Source organism: Python bivittatus, unplaced genomic scaffold, assembly GCF_059951505.1.
Source record: "Python bivittatus isolate LINGU-HERP-01145 unplaced genomic scaffold, Pbiv_v1 ctg000850_np1212, whole genome shotgun sequence".
Taxonomy (NCBI): Eukaryota; Metazoa; Chordata; class Lepidosauria; order Squamata; family Pythonidae; genus Python; species Python bivittatus.
In genome coordinates this window covers 12,239,013-12,264,909 of record NW_028277112.1, presented here as the reverse complement: position 1 = coordinate 12,264,909, position 25,897 = coordinate 12,239,013, and the positions used below count along the sequence as shown (strand labels likewise).

The window sequence follows — 25,897 nt, the reverse complement described above, 5'->3', positions numbered from 1 at the left end:
AGGTGTCCAATATGCTACTGGGGAAGAGCGGAGGGCATTTCCAAGTAGCTCCAGAAAGAGTGAAGCGGCTGGGCCAAAGCCGAAAGGACGTTCAGCTGTGGATGTATCTGGAAGCGAAAAGAAGGTCCGATGCTGTAAAGAACAATATTGTATAGGTACCTGGAATGTAAGATCTATGAACCAAGGCAAGCTGGATGTGGTCAAACATGAGATGACAAGATTGAACATCGACATCTTGGGAATCAGTGAACTGAAATGGACGGGAATGGGTGAATTTAATTCGGGTGACCATTATATCTACTACTGTGGGCAAGAAACCCTTAGAAGAAATGGAGTTGCACTCATAGTCAATAAAAGAGTGGGAAAGGCAGTAATGGGGTACAACCTCAAAAACGACAGAATGATCTCAGTGCGTATCCAAGGCAAACCATTCAATATCACAGTCATCCAAGTCTATGCCCCAACCACTGATGCTGAAGAAGCTGAGGTTGACCGCTTCTATGAAGACCTACAACATCTTCTAGAACTAGCACCAAAAAAGATGTCCTTTTCATCATAGGGGATTGGAATGCTAAAGTAGGAAGTCAAGGAGTAATCGGAATAACAGGCAAGTTTGGCCTTGGAGTACAAAATGAAGCAGGGCAAAGGCTAATAGAGTTCTGTCAAGAGAACAAGCTAGTCATAGCAAACACTCTTTTCCAACAACACAAGAGACGACTCTACACATGGACATCACCAGATGGTCAATACCGAAACCAGATTGATTACATACTTTGCAGCCAAAGATGGAGAAGCTCTATACAGACAGCAAAAACAAGACCAGGAGCTGACTGTGGCTCAGATCATGAGCTTCTTACTGCAAAATTTAGGCTTAAATTGAAGAATGTAGGGAAAACCACTAGACCACTCAGGTATGACTTAGATCATATTCCTTGTGAGTACACAGTGAAGGTGATGAATAGATTTAGAGGATTAGATTTGGTAGACAGAGTGCCTGAAGAACTATGGACGGAGGTCCGTAACATTGTACAGGAGGCAGCAACTAAAACCATCCCAAAGAAAAAGAAATGCAAGAAAGCAAAATGGCTGTCTGATGAGGCTTTACAAATAGCTGTGGAAAGAAGGAATGCGAAAAGCAAGGGTGAAAGGGAAAGATATAAGCAACTGAATGCAGATTTCCAGAGAATAGCAAGGAGAGATAAGAAAGCCTTCTTAAATGAACAATGCAAAGAAATTGAGGAAAACAATAGAATGGGGAAGACTAGAGATCTCTTCAAGAAAATTGGAGATATGAAAGGAACGTTTAGTGCAAAGATGGGCATGATAAAGGACAAAAAAGGCAGGGACCTAACAGAAGCAGAAGAGATTAAGAAGAGGTGGCAAGAATACACAGAAGAACTATACAAGAAAGATCTTAATGTCCCTGATGTCCACGCTGGTGTGATCGCTGACCTTGAGCCAGACATCCTAGAGAGTGAAGTCAAGTGGGCCTTAGGAAGCATTGCTAACAACAAAGCTAGTGGAGATGACAGTATTCCAGCTGAGTTATTTAAAATACTAAAAGACGATGGTGTTAAAGTGCTGCACTCAATATGCCAGCAAGTTTGGAAAACGCAACAGTGGCCACGGGATTGGAAAAGGTCAGTTTACGTTCCAATTCCAAAGAAGGGCAATGCCAAAGAATGCTCAAACTATCGCACAATTGCACTCATTTCACATGCTAGCAAGGTTATGCTCAAAATCCTACAAGCTAGGCTTCAGCAATACATGAACCAAGAACTACCGGATGTACAAGCTGGGTTTCGAAGAGGCAGAGGAACTAGAGATCAAATCGCCAACATTCGCTGGATCATGGAGAAAGCAAGAGAGTTCCAGAAAAATATCTACTTCTGCTTCATTGACTATGCAAAAGCCTTTGATTGTGTGGATCACAACAAACTGTGGCAAATTCTTAAAGAGATGGGAGTACCAGACCACCTTACCTGTCTCCTGAGAAATCTGTATGCAGGCCAAGAAGCAACAGTTAGAACCAGTCACGGAACAACCGATTGGTTCAAAATAGGGAAAGGTGTACGACAAGGCTGTATACTGTCACCCTGCTTATTTAACCTATATGCAGAGTACATCATGAGAAATGCCAGGCTGGAAGAATCACAAGCCGGAATTAAGATTGCAGGGAGAATCATCAACAACCTCAGATATGCAGACGATACCACCCTAATGGCAGAAAGTGAAGAAGAACTAAAGAGCCTCTTGATGAGGGTGAAAGAGGAGAGTGCGAAAGCTGGTTTGAAACTCAACATTAAAAAAACTAAGATCATGGCATCTGGACCCATCAATTCCTGGCAAATAGAAGGGGTAGAAATGGAAGCAGTAACAGACTTCATTTATTTGGGCTCCAAGATCACCGCAGATGGAGACTGCAGCCATGAAATTAAAAGACGCTTGCTCCTTGGGAGGAAAGCTATGGCAAGCCTAGATAGCATATTAAAAAGCAGAGACGTCACCTTGCCGACAAAGATCCGCATAGTCAAAGCTATGGTTTTTCCAGTAGTAATGTATGGCTGTGAGAGCTGGACCATAAAGAAGGCGGAGCGCCGAAGAATTGATGCCTTTGAACTGTGGTGCTGGAGAAGACTCTTGAGAGTCCCCTGGACTGCTAGGAGGTCAAACCAGTCAATCTTAAAGGAAATCAACCCTGATTGCTCATTGGAAGGATCGATAATGAAGCTCAAGCTCAGATACTTTGGTCACCTAATGCGAAGAGAGGACTCTTTGGAAAAGACCCTGATGCTGGGAAAGATTGAAGGCAAAAGGAGAAGAGGACGGCAGAGGATGAGATGGTTAGATAGCATCACTGAAGCAATGAGCATGAAACTGACCAAACTCAGGGAGGCAGTGAAGGACCGGAAGGCCTGGCGCAATATGGTTCATGGGGTCACGGAGAGTCGGACACGACTTAACGACTAAACAACAACAACAAATTAAGTAAAATAAAATTTTGATTCAAAAAAAATAAAATGCAGAAATGCATGCTATTAATGTGTAGATAATAGCTGGATTCTATATACAGTGATACCTCGGGATACGAACGCCTCTGCTTGCGAATTTTTCGGGTTACGACCAGCTCCGGCCCCAAAAATTTACCTCGGTTTGCGAACTCCGTCTCGGGGTACAAACCGGATCGGCGGCCATTTTCCACCATGACACGTGGTCCGTGGCCATTTTCCGCCCGTGCCACGTGGTCCGCGGCCATTTTCTGCTCGTGCCACGTGGTCTGCGGCCATTTTTCCGCCTGTGCCACGTGGTCCGCGGCTGTTTTTCCGGCCCTGCCGCGTGGTCCGCGGCAGTTTTCGCGCCGTGCCGGGCTGTTTTCGCACCGCACCGCGCCGTGCTGGGCCGTTTTCGCGCCGCACCATGCCAGGCCGTTTTCACACTGGGCCGTTTTTGCGCCGCGCCGCGCTGCGCCGCACCCGGCCGTTTTCACGCCGCACCACGCTGCGCCCGGCTGCTTTCCCGCCCGACGCGTGGTCCGTGGACGCCAGAACGGATTAACGGTAATTACATTGAACCTTATGGGAAATTGCCTCGGGTTGCGACCAAATTCGGGCGGAGGGCGGAACGGATTAACCGGATTTACATTGAACCCTATGGGGAAATTTGCCTCGGGGTGCGACCAGATTCGGAGGGTGGAACGGATTAACCGGATTTACATTGAACCCTATGGGGAAATTTCCTTCGGGTTACGACCAACTCGGGATACGCCCAGAGTCACGGAATGGATTAAGTTCGTATCCCGAGGTACCACTGTATTCTATATATTCAAATATGCAAATAATCACTCCCCCCCCACACTTTCTCATTCTGACAGGCCTACAGATAGTCTTAAGTGTTCTTTGAAACCACCCAGAATCTATTAGGATGTAACTGACCTATTTCTTCCAGATTCCACCTTTAAGCCATTGTTTTCAGTGTAAACCCCAGAGCTTAAACAAAAGCCAACTATTCCTCCTCACTGCTGTGGAATATTTTATTTTGTTTACTATCTAGTCTAATGATTTGGAAAGCTTGAAAGCTTGAACGGTTTTAAAAAAAAATAGATTAAGAATGGAATTGCCCAAATTCAGTTTTTTTATATGTGTGTATTTTTTTTCTAGAAACAAATATCTCCAAAATACCTTTAGGCAGTTAAAATGAGTCTTTACAGCAATCTCACTGTGAATAATGCTAGATTTACTATATAATGCTATATTTACTGAAAGACTTTTATACTACACAGGCAGCCAATTCAGAATACTTTAAAAAAAAAAGATTCACAAATATTTTGATTTATTCAGTTTTTTTAAGTAAATCAGGAGATGCTATCTCCCACAGAATAAAATCAGTTCTTCCATATTTCAATAAAGTTTAAGAACAAATCAAATATTAAGAAAAGCAAGTAGAGTTTCAGGGTTGCAATAATTTTACATGTAGCTCTCTCTCATCTTAAGACCTGAAATGAAAATGAAAATGAAAAAATAATTAAAATGTATACTTACTTTTGGAAAAATATCTTTTAAAAAACTATACTCCAGTAGTATCTCCAACAGGAGAGCCAGTTTGGTCTAGTGGTTAAGGCACCAGGCTAGAAAGCAGGAAATTGCGAGTTCTAGCCCTGCCTTAGGCATGAAAGCCAGCTGGGTGACTTTGGGCCTGTCACTCTCCCTCAGCCCAATTCACCTCACAGGGTTGTTGTGGGGAAAAGAGGAGGAGGAAGGAGTATTGGGTATGTTTGCTTCCTTGAGTTATTTATAAAAAATAATAAAGGTAGGATAAAAAAAATCTAAAAAAAATTGTTTATTATAAAAGCATTTATTTGTAACTTGAACATCCACAAAAAGCTTAAATCTCATATTCCTTTTCTTTTCCACATGGCATTTGACCTAATACTACAGCATGGTGTAGGGTTAGAAGAAAGGATGACAAATTTAAATGTATTTATTCTAATTTTCTATCAACATCGGTAACTAAAATTGTGAGTGCAGAAAATATTCAAAACTAATCAAACGATCTATCTAGATATCAATTTGTAATTTTAACTTATTTTTTCATTTCTTCCGAGGGCATCTGCATAAACATGATTGATACTGCCTTATCTGAAAGGCAAACTGACAAAAAGAAAACAAAGATCTCACACTGTAAAATTGGGAAAGAATACTTGAAATGCATTCTGGACACCGCTTGCTATGTACACAAAACATAACTCAGTTAAATTAACAAAACCATCTATACATAATATGAGTAAGTCTTATGGAAAGAGTATTTTTGTAAGCATTAAAACATAGAAGAAACATAACTATGCTGCAGTTTGCTATGGCCGGTAGGGCAATTTTAATTCTAACATTACAGTAATAATGTAAAAAGACAGAAAAGACCAACTATATTAACATATATTCTATTAATTATTTAACTTCTTACATTAGCATTATATATTTATAATGCTAATTAGTCATAGCAAAACATCTTCAATATTAAGTAGGAAAATTACATCATCATTATTATCATTATTATTATTAAATATGGTACATGAAAATTAGTGTTTGCCGGTTATTTATTGTAGATCACTAGTGCCCCCTTCTGCTATGAAATATAAATAAATACTCAGAAACAGTCATTGTCTATTCCACAGCTTTCCTTTTTTAAGCCTTTTCCGTTTTATGTTGCTCCCTGCTTTATACAATCATCTTCCTTTTAAAATAGGCACTGGAATCAAATGCCCCTCTTATATAATCCCAGACTGCTCCTATGACTTCCAGATTTCAAATCTATGCAAATATTCAGTTCTCTGCAGGGGATATACTAAGTGTTTCCCAAGCTGAATAACAGAAATAACCATTTGTCACTTGTGTAGTCTTTTCCTGCAGATTTACTATGAATAGCAGAAGTGGATATGATTGGCTAAAATGCATGTTTTCAGATCATTGATCAACATAGGATTTCATTTTATTTACATGTGATACTCCTGTAAGGTAACAATTGCACATTCTATTTTTTTCCCATTTGGATTATAATTACTTTCTGTTGATCAACTGTGAAGGCTAGAACGTTTAGAGCAAGTTGGTATGCTCATTTTTATGAAAAGTTCTGCTTTGAGCGTTTCTATGAAAAGGAAACAGAAGGTGGTTTGTAAAAGTCAACAAACATTCATGGGAAAATCCAAGATAAAAATGGAAATGCATTAATTTTAAATATTATATTGCATAACTGTGAAACAAAAGCAGATTATTGAATTACTATTGGATCATGCTAGAAACAAATTAATAGGAATTGCAATATTACTAAAAGAAAATATATCCATTTGTCTTGTGTTCAGCACTAGGAATAAATTATCATTGCAACTAAATGTTTACTTAAAATAGAATTATGAATGCAAAAAAACCCCTGTAAAATAAACTAATATTAAATAGAAGCAGTGGCCGAAAAATAGCTTTGCATAAACATTAAATTAAAAGAAAGCAGTACAATAAAAAGACAAAAATACTATCCAGAATATATTTTCTTGATGTTTTTTGCATAACTTTCAAACTTTCACTTATATTTATATTGGTTATTTGAAAACATTTAATTTTATGATATGAAAAATGTGTCTTTTACATGCATGAAGTATTGATATACCACACAGATTTTTTTAATGAATTTTCAGCAGAAAAACAAATTTAAGAGATTCAGTTACTTTTCCCCCCATATGCAGCACCACAGATATAAGCTGTTTTGAACTTACTGTTTTAGTAATCTTTAAGATAAAAATATTTATTTATTACATTTTATTTATGAAATTTACTTGATCACCTGAAACCAACTGGAGGCTAGGTGGCATAATTATTAACTCTTAAAGATCAGATAGCAGAAGTTAAAAAAATAATAGGCTACATGTGTTGCAGAGTAATTAGTATAACCACCTGTGGAATCCTGTGCAAAATGTCAGTTCACTGTGGTCTGTGAATAGAAGTTTCCATAAAATAATATCTGAAATTAATTACCGTCAAACACCATCTAATTTAGATTCTTTGCAAGCAGTCCATCCCATATATTGATTTTTTGTAGTACAACAGCAATTTATTCAGACTTATCTGATTATAATGAGTTGTATTATCTATTGCTCAGCTAACTTTTTATCTTCCATTAATTAGTTTGGTTGGAAAGACAGGGTAGGTATATATTGGTATAATATCACCTTATTGTATAACAAATTAGTTAACTTCAGCTGCAATTTTGAAAATTCCATCCCATAACATTAGAAGAAACTTTTTTTTTTGAGTCAGTCTTGACTCCTGGAAACAACATGAACAAATCCAAGCAGTTGCCCAGGGAATTTTTTTGGAAGTGGCTTGCCATTGCTTTTTTTCTAAGTCTGAAAACACAATGATAACAAAAATGTGAACACTTGAAGTATCTAATACTAACAATAAACAGTACTTTATTCTTGTATCAATAGCAAATGTATAAGAATTTCACTCCACATTCAGAACCTCAGTAATGATACTGTTCCTCATCTATCCCCACTTGGAAATATTTATTCTAAAATGGAAACCTTTTGATGTGTTAGAAACTTACACTAGTCAGGTTTTATACACACACACACACACATACATACAAGAAGGCAGTATGTAAGTCAAATAAATAAATACAAATATTTTAGTGACTGAAAAAAGAAAGGCCAGATGGTAAAACAAAATCAGTAAGTGTACTTGAAGATTAGTTACCAAGGTCCCAAGCAGAATGAAATACATTTAGTCTCAAGGTATAAAAAATACCCTGAAGGAATCCCCTTAACAAGGAGATAGTTAGATAATAAGGAGAAGCTGTTGCTTACACTAATAACATCATCACCTAATACTATATTCTGGCTCATGATCTATCATTTTCCCCTATTGAAGAATCTAGCAGATTGGCTATGGTGATAAACAACTGGGCCCCAAGGACAGCCCAATAAAACTTTAAAACTCAACTCTGTGATACCTTTTGCAGTACAGCAACCTACAATGATTGATTCAAATGCATACATTTTAAATGAGGGTGTCTATTAAAATCTGGAGTTATTGCTTCTTCGAAACTATTATTTAATTAAATCTAGGACAGTGTATTTTATTCCATCTACAGACATTTTGAAGACAATTAAATATCTTAGTCCTCGTTAGGTTCATTTTAATGTTCCCTTAGGATATTTTTCTTCCTCATGATTTTTTCATACTTCTGTAAATCCTGACTTTTCTCTAACATGCCATTTTGTTTTTCAGTGGCCCCATCTTTGTTACATAGCCATTGGTATTTAACACCTGGCAGCAATATTAGAAGGTTACTGTTGATAAACCAGGATACACCCTTCTGGGAATGTATATAGTTCAGGCTTCAGTTGAAAACATAAATAGAGCTATGCAAACGGGTTCCATATACATGTTCTGTCTTAATGGTCATTGCTGAGTATTTTAGTAAGAAATTCGTAGAAAAAAAGAGTCCAACCCAATTAAGCCATCACGGATTGGAAAGTGCTAACACTGCTAGCACTGGAATGGTTTCCTTTGCTGTGTCTCCCAAAGGCTACCAATGAACAAGAGGAAAGGAAACTCAAGACAAACAAGAAAATGAAGTGATTAAGATGATACCTTTCATATTTTGAATATTTTCAAACACATATTGGCTTAGTTTAAGAAAAGCAAATTGCAGTAACATGAATCTGAGGAATGTCAATCCACTTACAAAAGGTCTTTACAGCACTCTTTTGAACTGATTTTTTTTTTTTTTTTGTAGGGGTGAAGGGATCATGCATGTGGTGGAGGCCAGTGAAGCAGAGTGATATAATAGAGTGAGACAACAATTGAGGAGAAGAAAATATCTGATGTCCGAAAGAGTGCCCAGGACATGCTGCTGACATCATTATCCATATTCTAGCCAGCAAGCACTGATGTTAATACTGCAGTTGGGGGTGTTAGCCAAGGAAACTGCAGAGTAAAGAGTGTTGCTTCTGAGAACGTCTCCACTCTGTTCCCATTTAAAAGTATTTCTGGGTCTTTGGAACATAGCACAGTTTCTAGTGATTATCTCAGTAGGCAGAGAGAAAGCAGTTATTCTAATATCCTGGACAATACCCCTAAAACAATTCAAAACTTACTACTATCCTTTTGCTTGTCTCTGTAAATAAATTAGGATTTGGTGCATTTGTTTCTATAAGATAATTATATGCTCCTACCTTAGTTAAAAGCCTGTGGAAAATTGTGACCCTTTTCACAAGCAGTTCCACAGAAAGTACAAGGCAGTATACCAGATGTCGTGTGATGATGGCATTTCATTTAAGGCAAGGTAAGTTAAATTGTTTTTAAAAGTGGCAAACATTATGTTCTATACTGAGAAATACCAAAGTATACAGGTAGTCCTTGTTTAGCAACTGCCTCATTTAGTGACCATTTGTAGTTATGCCAGTCATGAAAAAGTAACTTTATGACCAATCCTTGAATTTACAACCTTTGCATGTCTGTAAAACAAAGGAAAGCTGAAGTAAGATCATAAACACAGTCACAATTTCACTTAGTGACCGCTTTGCTTAATGACCGAGTTGCTAATCCTAATTGTGGTCACTAAACGAAGACTAGCTGTAATGGACAAGAAACTCAGTTATGAATCAGAAAGTTCACTGTTCAGCTTTAGCCCCTGACATTAACCTTTCCAATCTCACTCTCATTCTCATGTCTGCAAAAAGGAGAAACAGTATTAAGAATAAAGTATGTAGGAAGCATATTTTAGGATACCAAGATGCTATAAACATTTTATTTGCTAAGAACACCAATCACAACTTTGCTTTGGTGCATCACATGATATTTTAAGTTACTTAGCCTTCAAATTATAGCTGATACCTGAAGACAAAAGTCATCTTGCCTTCAAAGGAACCTGTTCATTCTGCGTTTTAGAATAATATAAATTGAGTCCTTATTAGAACATGTCCAAGGAGCATCTGCAGGGGACAGGGGTTAGTCAAAAAAGTTATGATAGCATTGATGACCATACTACCAAAACCTTGTCCCTTTTGTACATATGTCAATGACATATGCATGTGCAAAGGGGCAGGACTTCAATCACAACTATCATCATCTTTTTTAAGCCTTCCTATGGAACTACTTAATATGTCAGTTATACTACATTGTAAGACTGAAAGTTCTTTTATACAGTACCACATACTCCATTGGGTAGTGAGTCTATAACATATAACATTGAGGCTTTGGTCAGATATATTGCCTTTGAGCTGAAAAATATTTGGAGCATGAACCTGGAATTTAGCATATGAGGACAAGCTCAACTACTTAGTTATGGATATGGGTTCTTGAGTATTTCATTTAGTCTGAATCTATGGCAAATTGTTACTTCAAATAATACTATATAGATTAAAACACAGTTCCAATTGGCATTTATAATTGTCCAGATTATGCAACATTGTTATCAGCTGAAAGAATGCATAAAATGAATGTAAAATCTGTATTTTAAGAGAATATGTTTAGAATAGAGGGTATGGGGGGGGGGGAGATCCTCTAAAATAAAAATAAGAATTTAAATCTGATTTTTTAATGCAACTATATAGCTTGTATCTGATACAGACACAAGATAGAATCAACTAATGTTGATTATTGTTTTTTACCCCAGAAACAGGATTTGCCTTTCCCTAAGAACTGTGGTCATTGTAACAAATTTTATTTAATTTTATTTAAAACAGTTTATCACCTTTCCAAGTTAACATTTTCCAAAAATAATACTATTGTATGGATCATGATTTTAGAATCTTCTACAGTGTCACTCATCTAATTAAAATAAAGTGTCACTAAACCTGAAAGTATTATTATAGATCCAGTCAAAGAAATATTTTTTAGGTCATATAAAATTCTCAGCCTACTACTGTATGCAGTTACTTAAAAAAAAAACTATACAGTTGCTTAAAAAAACTTTTTAAAACCACCAAGTTTCAATTTATCCTCTGAATCCCTTGTCTGTGTGTGATGGATGGGTGAGGAGAGGAGTTATAAGGACAGCTTTATAAACCAAATCAGGAAAAAGGTAGCACGAATAGTTGAGAGCTTTAAAGAATAAAAAAGCGAAATAATTTATTGTATATTCATTCAGCAAATAAAAACAATCCAGTTTAAAAATAATTAAAGAAAGATTAAGTACTTACACTTGAATTAGCTTTCTATGTCGTATTTTGACAGGACATCAGGAATAACCAAATTCATTACATTTATTAATGATGGCAGAAAGAACAAAACATAGCAATGCAGTGCTCATCAGTTCAACTCACCTCAAAATTAATTATGGCCATCATAAGAATAATTTTAAAATATATTATTGCAGATGTAGCTAAGACATCTACAAATTCAGATAACCTGCAGGACATAAATCTGGAAGCATGAAGTCCTTGCTACTTTTGAGGTCCCTTTTTAAATAGCAGGTTATATCTTTATGTTTTGAGTTCCTTTCATTGACACTGATATTCTTTATTACAGTAACCTTGGAGAAGGAGGTTAAAGAGAATAGGAAAACATGTGATGGAGAAAAAGAATTTATGATGTAACTTTTAAAATAATAATTAGCTCTTAGTAAAAAAAAAAAAATAAGAGTACAACACAAAGAGACAGACTGGGTAAGCTAAATATTGTGATGCATACACCTAATGCCATCATCTGAGTCTTCAAATCCCAATCTTTTTTTGTTCCACATTTGCTGATTACACTAAAGATTCATATAGTCTAAATCCTAACAGAAATATGATACACAACTTAGTCCTTGGTTGTTGTTCTTAGCATGTTCACAGAGAGCCTGTTTTGTTTCTTACAGCAAAAGCAAACATAAATCTTTCTTAGGTAACTATACATCCCTCCACAAGACTGTAGTTCCTATTAACTGTAAATTAACTATGTCCAAAACATCTGGAAGGCACTGTTTGTCAAACTTTCTCACCATGCCCTTTGCTCATGGAGCACTACCATTGTAACTGTATACAGATGTCTATTGTTACTTATCTTTCAATATGGCTCCCTTTCTTACTTAGATAGGCCTACTGAATCCTAGTAATTTCATAGTAACTTCTCTGGCCTATTAAAATGTTTAAGAAGCTCATATCAGTTTGCATTAAAAATGCTAAGCAATTCTAAATCTAATCAGTTTAGTCAGAAGACTACTAGAAGCCTTATGTAAGTTGCTCTGAGTCTCAGGATATGTCTAATCATAAATGCAACTTGACTGCTGCAGCAGACTCTATGGAGGGCTAAATTTGATGGTATACGGAAGCATCAATCATCTCATTTACTGACTGGAACTGGTCAGTGAGGGCACATTGTTATTTTGTGTCTAAAAATATAAAGTGCTAATTCTAACCTTCAAAATATTAATCATCCTACCCTCCCATACACTTACTGTCAAAAGAGAGCACCCTCATGATTATGCTATTTGTTCACCAATTCTAGATGGTGAAAGGCACTTAAGATGAGAAAGGCATTTGTGCTGGCAGTATTAAAAAAAAGTCCTAGCATTAACTTTTATTTGAAATAGTCAGCATACTAAGTATAACTAGGAATATACATTTATCTTACATTGTTTTAATTCATTTCACTTCACCGAACCTTCAATGAAATCATTTCAAGAACCCATAAAATCCTGTATTTTGTTGTCTAAACATGGCTATTATTTTCTAACCTATATATCTATCCTACAAGGTTATTATTCAGTGTAATGCTCTGATACAATGAAGGTTTTTCTTGTATAATAGAAACAAAAGCATTGGCACAAATAGCCTATCACTGTAATCCAAAAATTCAGATGGGAAATTACATGCATGTGGAATTTCTAAGTCCTCTCCCACATTTGAAATACAGAACAAACTGTCAGGCAGCTTCTGATATCACAGAAGATGCTTACATCAGAAAAAGAAGGAAAGCCAGTCTATGTTACAGCAGCGATGTTTTCTTTTTTTCTCCTGTACTGTATAAAAAACCTTTTTTTGGTAACCATCTCCAGTACTGGTTCCCAGCATTCTCTTTACAAAACCAGCTTTTCACTGGTGCAGTGCTAAAATGACTACACTTAATTCAGGTGCAAATTCATATTTATTTAGAATGTTACTGGCCATCTCTCTGACAATCCTCATTCCCTGAAAATAGTATTTCTGCCAACAGTACTCTGAAACAGCAGAAGTTCCAGTTATATTAAATTGATAGTGCTCTGCATTCTCAGTTTTATCCCTCATGCTTGAATTCAGCAAGAAGAAATGAATCAAAATACATGCTCAGAAACGGAGAGACATTCGCTTCCATGCTCAGCAATAATCCTGCCCAGTTATCCTCCTCACATCTAGCAAATGAAGAGGTGAGAAGAGCATTTTCCGAGAAGAGCCTCTTTCTACTTATGAGATTCCCTGTGAAATTTTATTGCCCTCGAAAATCGCACAAAGCTCCAGGGTGGACAAGGATGAGAAAAGGCTGGAGCTAGAAAGCAGTGGAACCAGACTGTAATATAAGAAAGGTTTCACTGAAAAGTGAGCTTGACAAGTATTTCTGTGATTTGGTTAAAATTCGATACATTTCATTTAACACTACACTGCAGGATTATGCTGAATTTAGGTTTTTCTTTTCTTCCCTTTCCTTTCCTTTCCTTTCCTTTCCTTTCCTTTCCTTTCCTTTCCTTTCCTTTCCTTTCCTTTTTTTCTTTTCTTTCTTTTTCTTTTTTTAAGGTCAACAAGCTTAATCCTCCTACCTTTGAATTCAGAGAGAATTTTGTTGATGCTTAATCTCAAGGAATTAAATAAGTTTGAAATTGTTTTACAATAATTGGCCTAAAGGTGAAAACCAGCTTCTTCAGTGGGTATCTAAACAGAAGATCTAAACAGAGCATCAATTTTCTATTCTGTCAAAAAGGGAATTTGTTTCCATTTGTACCAGAATATTTCAATTATAGCTTTTATGCCTTGAAACTTGAGAACATTAAATGAAATAGAAAGGTCACCTGGTTAAATCACAGAGATTCCTGGTATGTATTATTTTTTTCCCTCAAGCATAACCTTAATTATTTAGAAACACCTGATTGCAATTATGGTACACTAATTGGAGGGAAAATATTTTTATAATTGCATTATTGTGAACACACGATTATAGCTTTCTTTATAATGCCTCTTGGTTTGGAAATGTGACATATTATTCAGCCAAGGTCCTTTGATGTGTTTTTCTTCTATCCATCTTTGCTCCAACAATTCTGTCATACAGAGAACTGAAAATTAAGTTATTCTCACCAGCAATACTCCCTCACAAAGCATCTTTCAACCATAGATATAAACCACAGAACAATTCTTGCCAGGCTTCTCATGCAAATGCTGCAGAAAAACTTACAAGAGCACTTTAAAATATTGAGAATCCTTCAATACAGCCCTTTATAATAACTTTTACTTGCTAATTTCTATGGGTCAGTTGCAAAGGAATAGACCTGTCAATCTTTCTCAGATGTAGCAGAATTTGTCTGTCTACAAACAGGGATACTTTGTTGTTGCCATAGAGACTAATCCTCCACTTTCCTTCTGTTGACACAGCTAGTCACTGTCTAAACTACCTGATCACACTTTTAATAGGCAGCTGACTGGAGTTCCATAAAATGCGCAAATCAAGTTTGGAACACTTGACACATCTACTTTGCTTTTTAAAATGTGCCAGAAATTCTATCTTATTTGTTATAATACTAAAGTATAGAAGGGGAAAAAACATGACTTAAGTAACAATTAATTTGCCTGAGTTCTAAGTTAATTATACCATTCAGACTGGCTAAATTGTTATTGTTCAGGCGTTATTATTTCAGGCATCTTGTGTTAATGGATTTGAACAATCCTAGACAATAATTCATCATAAACATGCACATTATTAGCAATATCTGTATTCTCTTTCTGTGCTTTTCATTGAGCTCAGCAATGCAAAATTGTCATTTTTGTATGTTTCGTTTTTAAAGCTGCTGAGAAACTATGTAAGCAAGGCAATCTTTGCACACACTGATGGTCTGCAATGGTGAGACCTTGAATAAATTGTCATTTCTATTATATTTCACTGAGTTTGAATCAGCAAACCGAGTTGTAGTCTATAATCTAAAGCCTATTAAGTGGAAATACGATGTTTGGAACATCAAGTTCTACATATTAAAGAGAAGAGTAGAAAAAATGGCTAAAATTAGTTCCCCAATACCTTTACATGTACAGAAAAAAAAACACATGCACAATTTTATTGGAACATTTAGAAAAAACCTAATTCAGAATACTATCTGTAACGTAATATGCTCATTACAGAATAAAGGATAATTTACGCCCAGATAGTATGTTCAGAACTGCACATTAAGGATACAATCCCTTGAATATCTTCCCAAGAATAAATTTTATTAAACTCAGTGGGATTTACTTAGACATTCATAACATTCTGAACTATGTTTTCTATCACCAGTATCACCAGCATTAATTTTACTTCCTTTGCAAATTTTTCTTCACTTACCAAATGTTTTTGTTTTAAAAATATAATGCTAAATATAACTTTGCTAAGGGCCTATGTTTTGCATCCTCACTTAATGTGTAACAGAGAAGTTTCTTGTTGTGCCTCCTTCAATTAACAGGAAAAACTGATGTGTATCATTAATTACGTCAGTGAGAATCATAAATCATCAGTGAGTGCTGCAATTAATTATTTTTAAGTCATGTGAAGAACCATGACAGGCACAAGATAAATTCACAGACCTTTCATACTAGAATGATGAGGGAGGAAAAAATAGAGATGGAGAGAAAGCAAGAAGATTATCATCACTTTATAAATTCTAGATAATGTTAGTACACAACATAGATTTTATGGCATACCAAAATATTCTGCTATAGGCCCTGGATTTAGAAGATGTCAGAAATGTCCTATTAAGAAGCCTGGTTTTAAAATACAGTATTTTATTAATGCTGTTCTAAAACCAATTAGCTTCCAATAGAAATGAATATTGGTTTTCGCTTGTTTCAAAGGGAATTCTGATTTTGCTTTTATTTTTTGTTTGTTTTGATTTGATTTGTTTCTGTAAGTGTGTGAATGAGTGATTGAATGAATGAATGAAGTGCTTTATAGACAGAAAAGCAGTGTGTGTGTGTGTGTGTGTGTGTGTATGTGTGTGTCTATAATACATAGAAAATAATTTGAAAACTAACTTCATATTAGGGTCTTCTTTTTGGCTTAGTAACAGTTTTAAAAAGTAGTTGGAGGTAAGTTTATTTAAGAATATTTTTAGAGCTTTAGAGTTTTCAAATAATCATGCACAACTATGGTAAAAATGCAACAGTAATAATATTTGAATTAATTGAATTTGTATAATTAAAAAAACAGCTTTTCTGTATTTTATTTTACTCATTTGGGCATATACCTACATTAAATATTGTGAGCATTTTAATATTCTAATACACTTTAATTTATTTCTTTCCTGTCCTTTTGAATGATGAAGTCAAAGTTTTTCTAATTATAGAACTGAACTTAATAAATGGTGTTCACTTAATGGTTTATTATTTATAATGAAAGTTTCTTTGTACATTAAATAATGCAAATATGCCCTCCCCCAAAAAAGTTAATTGCTTTTATATTATATTTGGAAATTAGTATTTTTTACTCTCCCCCCCCAAATATATTTATTGCCAATGTATTTTTGAGTATTTTAAGGCTCAATTCTTACTTTTTCTCAATTAAAGGAATCCTTGAGTCCACTACTGTATGCTGACAAGTGCATGATATTATTATTAGAATAGTGAATGTCAGTATATTTTCACAACAACATCGATTCTGATACATGCCTACTGAATATTGCATAGTTATTGAATGATGATGCCATATATTACTCAGACACAAACATTTTCAGGTGCCTCCCTTTTATAGAATCATATAGAAACATTCCATAGATAACTCAAGAGGCAAGGTAACATTAGCAATCTTAAGAGAGACAACAAATATCAAGGCCTAAAAGTGTTCAGATCTTTGACCCACCAGCATCAGCTAATCATCTATGGAGATAATTTCCTCAATCTTATGTGTGCAAATCCAAGCATCGCCAGTGAGGCATGTTTAGTAAGGAAGAAGAGTCTGTTGCTATTGTGACACCAAGAGAGCTGGAAATCTTCCTGCTTTTATTAGTAGGAGATGTGAGGCAGGAGTGGAGCTGTAATTAGCATGTTGTCAGTACTTCACAGGTATTCATCTATTGTAGCTATAAGTATCCAAACATGTATGCTGCTATGGTTCCATGCACCCACTAGCTCAGTGGTAGCTATGCAGGAATGTGGATATTTTCATTTATCCTTCAAATGCCACCTCCCCTGTCAGCAAGCAGAGCTTGGGGACATGCTTTTCCCCTTGAGATGTGACAATCACCAATGGCACTAACTCACCAGGTACTGCTATCCTGACCATAGATGCCATTCATCTAGATCAGTGTTGTCCAAACTTGGCCACTTTAAGATGAGTGGACTTCAACTCCCAGAATTCCCCAGCCAGCCAATTCTGTGAGTTGAAGTCCACTCATCTTAAAGTGGCCAGGTTTGGACAACACTGATCTAGACGGTCATCATGATAGCAGATTACTTTTGAATCTGAAGAAGGTGTATTGCCGATATTAAACACACACACAAACACATACGCACACACTAGTTTCATATTCAAGTCTTACCACCTTGCAGTTTTCATCAAAACTGGAAAGTCTATGATGTTAGCCACGAAAAGCTCACAGTACAGTAGGCACTTGAGAAGGACAAGAGATGTTATCAAAATATTCTGAGGCTAGGTTTCTGAGCGCTTTAACATATAAATAAATGTTATAAATAAACTGGCCATATGAATGTGATTAATAAATAAATAAACAAACATATCGGTACCAGTCCTTTGCTTAGAATTGTAATAGCATCATCTGCCAGCTCCAGTGGTATTAACTATTACAGCATTTGTATAATCAAAAGCCAAGAAGTCTACACAATTCCAATCTTTATCAGAACATCAGTTTCCAGGCCTTTCCTAAATATTTGGGTGCCAAAGCTTACAGCGTACAACAGATCTAGCTGTAAGAAGATTGGAAATGTAAAAATACAACAAAGTGCATTAACTAGCATCAGCATAGACTTTGTCTATTTCATTGCCACATCCCTCATGCTAATAGTCTATTCCTACAAGCTTTATCAGCATGACCATTTGTTGATGTTTTTTTAAAGACCATTTAAAATCCAATCAGTGTCAAAGCAACATAGCAAAACCAAAAAAAACACCACCCCACACAAACCCTTCTTCCACAAAACCATAGTAATAATGTCCTGGGAAAGACCAAGAGGACCAAATCAGAACCAGTAGCCGCTTGTCTGTGAAAGGCAATTGAATCATCTGGAAGAATATCTATTATTGTCTCTCCACCCAGAACTGTTAATTCTTCACTTATTTCAGACACAGCAGAAGTTTTACAGATGTTTTCCCTACATCCAATGCATATAAAAAAGTCATCTTGACTTTTTTGACCCTTCCTGTGGCTGCCTCTGCAGTTCAGAATTGATTGTGGAACACTAGTACCACACATTTATCACTAAGATATCCCTGCCGTTCCATTTAAACAATATACCTCTCTCTGTATGAAATAATCTGAGCTTAATTGTTGATGTAAAGCAGATATTGTTAGATAATCTAATTGCTACCAGAAAGCTATACTCTCTGAAATGTTAGAAATTACTGTGGATAATTTCTAGTTTAGACAGCCAGTTTGGTGTTGTGGTTAAGGCACTAGGCTAGAAACCAGGAGATTGTGAGTTCTAGTGCTGTGTTAGTCACTCTCTCTCAGCCCTAGGAAGCAGGCAATGGCAAACCATTTCCAAAAATTTTGCCAAGAAAACTTCAGGGACTTGTCCACGCAGTCACCAGGAGTCAACACTGACTTGAAGGCACCTCCCCCCAAAAATCTAGTTTAATTTGTACCCAGAACACCCCAGTCAATCTCTACATTCAGAACAGAATAAGCCCACAAGACACTCAATTCAACTAGCAAAAATATAACTTGATGTTTATTTATTAAAAATCAACAAACATTAAAAAAAAGTTAATCAGCAAAATTAGAATAAAAAGACAGGGAGAAACAGAGAAGGAGAGAGACAAGAAGAACAGACAAGACTTAAAAGAATAGGACTTAATAATCATTCATCTATATTTCTATATGTATTTCAAACAATATGGTGGGTAATTAGCATGGATATCCCAGAGACTTTCCTTTGGTTATTCCAGCCTTAAGCCTTTCAGGTACATAACAGTAGCAGAATGTAGATGGAAAGTAGAACACCAGGTGATCCTCCTCTATTTTGCTCCACGAAAGAAAAAAATTGGTGGATGGGGATGATGTATCCAACACGGAAGTCCTGTTCTTTAAGCTTTGATATGCTGATATTGGCTGCTGTATTCTGGAAGGGTTTCCCACCACTACCACAGAAACATATGTTGTCACCCAAGAAAATACATGCCAAAAAAAGTAATGTACAGTGTGGCAGATTATTTAAAACATTTCCCCAAACAACCATTTCTTTTATTATTTCCAATAATTTTGTCATTTGCCTTTTTTTAAAATTTCTTTTGAAATTTAGTATAAAGGATCTGTTTTTATGGTAATATCATATATCCATTTGACTGTCCATCTGGTAATCACTAAGGCCTAAATACACTACTTTCCCTGGCCTTATTCCAGATGTCCATGTCATACCGTACAATTTCATCCTTTTAGTTTGTGAAACTATAACAAACATATTTCCACATGAATTGACAATATAGCAGGCCAACTTTGAAATCTTCTTTTGGGCCCATATAGAAATCAATGTTACACATCCATGGCAAAATTGGAAAACATATGGTTTAATGTAGCACTCTAACCTCATTGTCTAATAACAGCAAAACAACATAGTTTCAATCTTTATGTCCAGACACCTCACAAACTAGAAACCCCTCTCATTGTTATTGACCCACCCCAGTTTAGAAAACCTCAAGCAAGAGGTTATCCTAACTACTAACAAATGAGAATGCATTTCCTTTCAATCCTTTTACATGCTTCATGAAAAATAGTTATGTGGCAACATTTATATCATTGAAGTATGATGTAATAACAAATTTTGATCCAAAACTTTTAAGCACTACAATTTACTCCTCCCCAATCCACTTCTCTTAGAATATAAATAGATGAGGAGGAGGAGGAGACATATCACCTTTTTTTCCCCTAAACTTTGAAAAAAATTATTAAAACCATGCTGGGGAAGGAAGGCCACTCCCTCTCTCTGCAGTTCAGATGCTGTTAGGGTTCCCTGAAGCTATTATTCACACACCCACACACACACGTTAACTGTGTAATTAACAAGTCTCCAGGAATCAATTCCTTTTTTCATCTACCTGCATTTTGTTGTGGACCTGAAATAAGTTGCAAATATAATTGATTCATTCTCAAGAATTTTGCTTTTATCAAGTTTTCAGTATTTTATTTCTTAAATTTGACAGCAAATAAGACAAATTACATGTACATTTATAAGAAGTGACTAAACAATTCATCTCTTATAGGTACTGTGTACAGTAGTTACATTAGATTTTAGAGTGGATTACCAGATAATGTTGTAGCGCTGAAGTTCTGAACCTCTAGCATCCTATTTTTTTAAATAATTAATTAATTACTATGTGCTTTCTTCTTAGGCATTATGCTATTTTTAATTTTAGCATTCAAGGAGCAACTGTGTTCAAAAGATAGAATTTCAAATTTTGCTTTTCAAAAAAATCCTTTGGGATTAATTTCTCTAATTTACACCTGACATGTAAGACAGTCAAATCAAGAATGAAGATCAAAATACATTAAATAGTATTTAAATGCTATCAACCTACAACATCACAGTAATCTACACTCACTTTTAAGCACAATTATTTAACTGAAAGATTTCTGTTTCACCTTTTGCTCATACTTTCTAACTACATAAGCAAAACTGATTTATTAGGAATCAATTCTTTGCTGTCTTAAAATCTTTTCTTTTTCTTGGTGTAGAATGAAATGGTCTCATTAAGCAACTTTACACATGAAACAAGAAAAGATTTCCAAGATTAAAGAATATTGATCCTTATTCCAAAGTCAATGTTACATCCCTCAACCTGTGTATCTAGGATGACTAGTTAATTTGCTATTTGTCATGTGATACTGGGTAGAATAAAATTCAGTTTAACATAAAAGGGTTTTATTTTGTTTTATATATCGTTTCAACAACTGATGCATTAGAAAAACAATCATATTTGCCTTTTTCTAGTTTTCCTTACTCTTGTATATTACAGTCAGGCTTGTCATGTAAGTATAAAATCTTTTTAAAAGCAGCAATAGATACAGAGGTTTTAATGTGTGGAACTCACTCCAAAATAAAGAGCTAGTGTAACTGAGTGGCCAAAATTCTGGGGCAAGAAGTACCCAATTCAAATCTAATTTCAACCACAATTTCAACAGCTGGATCTTGTCAAGGCATCTTCTCTCAGGGCATAGCTGCACTTACCATTTAAGGTGCTCTTGTCCTCCTTGTCATGCCATCTTGACTCTAAACCAGGTTAAGAAATTCCTGTTTGTTCTGAGCCACTTTCTCAATAGTCTGCATGGTGTTGGGTTTGGACTGTAGGCTACCATGCCCTCCCATTGGACAATTCCCTTGCTGCTGAGCCCTCCCACATTTCTGTTCTAAGAGAGGAATTACCAATCACTTTTGTTCCTGTGAGTGGGTTTTCCCGGACATATGTTCTTCTCTCTGTTTGTATGTGTGTATATGTCTTTAAAGTTAAATTGAGTTATTGTATGTATATGTACATACAAAGTTAAGTTTAATTTAAAGTTAAAGCATTAAGATGCAAATACATGCAGGCACAACAAACAGGTTAAAAAAATCCTTCTTTCCAATATGCAGTCTAGTATCTATAGATCCTTTTACCAACATTAAGAGAATAGCATAATGGTTAAGTTCCTTGTTTAGCATAAATAAGGTTGTGGGTTTATGTAATTTTCCTCCTTTTTTTTTTTTTTAATAACTGCAGATTTTTACCATGTTTCCAATTACCTGAGGCAGAAAGGTTTCATCCTCAGCTACCAGATAGCTATATAAACCTATGGGCTAATTGGAAGCTGGGGTTAAAACCCTTCTGGACTTTAAAAAAAAGCAGAGGGGAAAAATTACTTACAGTATTCCAGAAAAATTGTGATTTTTTAAAAAATGTTTCTGCCATGTTTCAAATTGCTAAGCAAAAAACTTAACTACTATGCTATTTCTTTAGTGGTGATAAGGAAAATTATAGAACCTCTTGGAGTGGATGATAAGCATTTACTCAGCTGATGAACCAATCCTTCCTCAGCAAAGTAACCAATGAACTGCTGGGGTTAGCCTGAGACAAATTGAAATGCCCTAGACCAAACTGAAAGCAGTACTTCTACACAGGATGGAAAAATATACTTTTGAAGTGGCACATGTTGAGGTTGCTTTGAGGAAGAGTGGACTATCAATAGAGAGTGATGACATCTATTTTGGCCCACCACCAATTGCTAATGATGGGGCGAGAAGTTAACTTCAGCCCTTTTGAATAATAGAACCCTTTCTCATGCATGTGACATTATCTTTGTGATAAAATTATATATGAAATAATGCTTTATCAAACACTTCCATGCAAAACAAAAGTATCTCTGCATCTGCTATTTCTAATCCAGATTGCTGCCTTTGAACCCACCTAAGCTTTCTAGAAGTAGGGTATTCACTAGTAACGAACATAGTATGCTTAGCACCATTTTTTAAAAAACTAATGGTTTTAACTTCATTTGCTTTCAAATTAAAATGCATATACATATACAATTCTAAAATCAAAAGGAATTAATTATATTCTGAGGCTCAATAAAGCAGTTGTTGGCTTGTGACATCAAAACTGTACAATGTCAAAAAATTCCTGAAATATAAGCTGATAGCCCTATTCTGGGGCAATCTAAGTGTTAAATACCACAGTTTATCAAGCCTTACTTTGTTTATTCATGAAAATAATATTGAAACCAGAATTAAGCAGTGCTGAAACTTTTAACTAGGACAAATAAATCTATTGTAGCTTGTAAACAATCATTCCCTTTGGTGAACATCACTAGAGCTGTTAGGGTCCTTTGTGTAGCAAACTCTTTGTGATAAGATGCTTCTACAATAGATAAGCAGTTACAAAAAAGGCAAGATGCCAAGTTAAAGAGCAGAATGTATTTTATAACCTTTCTTCAGCCATCTAATACTATTTCCAAGTTGGTACCCACAGTGCAAACACTAACGTGTGATATTTATTGCTAAAAAAGTAGAACCTTGTGCTCATCATAGCTGGTTCATCATAGAACAATCTTTTGTACATTTACTCAGAAGTATGTTCCACACCCTGTGGACTGAAACTTACATCCAGATAATTGAGCACAGTATTTTAGGTCAACAATGGCAGTTAGTTGTTTGTATGCAAGAAAGGAAGGGAATGTTAGCAATAAAACGTCATATAAATCTACTGTATTGCAAATGATGAGACACTAGCAATAAATGCAGAATTTCTAAGTTTAGGAAAACTCACTGTAAATTAGATGTCAATGGCATCTGGCAGGGGAGTCTACTATTTAAACCACTAAAGAAGACACTCCGCAAGAATCTTGGGAAATAATAACTGCAGACCAGTACTTTTATATGAAGAACTTGATGATTATATAAAATTTACCTCTTTGCACTGTTCCAAATAAAATTTTACCAGAGAGATTATTACATTAAATAAAATTACAGATGGCTGGTATAACTGTGAATTGTACCATTCCAGCTAAATGAATAGAAGAATTCATTTAGTTGGAATAGAAGGTTACATTGCACTTTTTTCCCTTCTATTGTGCTGGCTTAATATATGAAGGACATTTTTATATGAAGATAAATTTAACACTATGCACACTGAAATGGTACAGTCCAGAAAATTACATAAAATATTACCTCTTAATTTAGAAAATGATCCATTAACACTTAGCCTTAAAAAAACCCAAAAGGAAATGAATAAAGTACACAGATAAAGGTGCTAGTCCCTATAATTAAAGGAACAGACTAACCTTTGTGATTGTTTTGAATTTAATTTGGTTGTCATGCTGAGAGTTAACACAAATATTTTTTAGGATACTACACAGTCCTCTCCATGTGACTTAGAAAATAAATTTTCATTATGGTTAAGCTAATTCCCTTAGTACATATGTTTCGGGCAGCAGTTTAATCTCTTGTATCTCATACTTTCTGTACATTTCTGTTTGATGTTCTCCTTGCCTATTTTCAAATCAATCCAATGTTTTAATCCAAGAAAGTAATTAATAACCAAGTTTGAACATTTCATCTTGATATTTCAATGTTTTCAAAAACAGAATCCATGATCAAGAGCAAAGCCACTTAGCTGATCTATCAGAAATTTAGCAAATAATTTGATTTCAAGCTAGGGTAGAGAAAATAGCAAGCAAGATTAAAAAATAGCAGATATAAAAACACAGACTTTTTTCTTTTAATGTTGATTTTAAGATCAGGAAACAATTCATGCCTAATAGGTCCACCTCATTAGTCACAGCATCATGACCTCTCACCTTGAGTGATAAAGTACACAGGTCAGAATTGACAATACCTACTCATGGCTGATCATGGCTGCCAGTTATTGATCCAAGAAGGGAGAAAATCCTTTGTAGGAAAAATACTGCTCTGAATTACAAACATGCACTCTCCTGAGATGCTGCAACTCTCTCGATATCTCCCTCTGGAACTGAAAAGCAAGGAGTGAGTTCAGCCAGTATTTAATATCAAGTGAATGTGGTGTTTAATCAATACTATTCTGCTTTTGTCCCACGATGTGGAAAGCAGTGTCTATTCATTCAGTAAAGGTTAATGCCAAGGGTCAAGTGATTTCACACTCTCTGTAGGAACCACAACATTTCAGTAGTTCAGATGCCTCGGACAATGATGACTCAGTTGGACTGATTTATTGCTACTCTAAGGCTCTACTTAATGCTAAAGTGCTATCTTATTATAATACCTCAGAAAATAGCAATGATAAAAGAGGAGGCAATAATTACCTACATTTTGAAGTAATGTCTTCATTTCTAATATCCTATAAAGATGTAAGGACCATTTAAAATGAGCTGCTTCTTGTATTAGCCAGTCAGTTAAATACAATATTATTCGTGCTCTCTGTCTATGCAAAAGAAATCTGCTGACTGTATTAGGAAAAAATGCAAATTGGCAAGCAAATGTAATCTAGCACATGATTTAACATGGGTTTTAAAGAATAACTTATTTGATGCCTGCTTGCCCAGATGAAGACATCCTTTTCCCAAAAGGAAACAATAACACCTGATGCTATGGAATTAAAAAAAAAGGAAGGAAGGAAGGAAGGAAGGAAGGAAGGAAGGAAGGAAGGAAGGAAGGAAGGAAGGAAGGAAGGAAGGAAGGAAGGAAGGAAGGAAGACATTGAAATGGTAAGCCTTAAGAATTAGTTAACAAGTATGTCCCTTTTCCACATTTATAATATGCTTCAGATATTTTTTTTTCTTGAAACATTTGCAAAGTAAGAACACATGTACTTGGAAAGAAAGAATATATTCTCTCTCAGTATGATACAGTGAAAATGGCATTAGTCAAGCTCATTGTCGAAATCAGAATACATTTGACTTTGTCAGAGTCTAATTCTTACTATGTTAGCATCCCTGATTATTATTCAGCAATGTCTTATTCAAGATGTGTTTTATATAATGAAAGAAGTTCAAATGTCACTGAGAAAACTGTGTGAGAAGAATTAATTGGAAG

General features: G+C 35.5%; 2 long non-coding RNA genes across 3 annotated transcripts in view; one reads left to right on the top strand and one right to left on the bottom strand.

Moving 5' to 3' along the window:
• Positions 1–25,897, top strand: part of LOC148213770 (uncharacterized) — a 78,752-nt gene that overhangs the window by 45,657 nt on the left and 7,198 nt on the right. The window lies entirely within an intron of this gene.
• Positions 4,396–25,897, bottom strand: part of LOC148213769 (uncharacterized) — a 128,690-nt gene continuing 107,188 nt past the window's right edge. The window contains exon 3 of the long non-coding RNA XR_015793803.1: positions 4,396–4,492. This is a non-coding gene — a long non-coding RNA (uncharacterized LOC148213769). The remainder of the gene's footprint in view (positions 4,493–25,897) is intronic.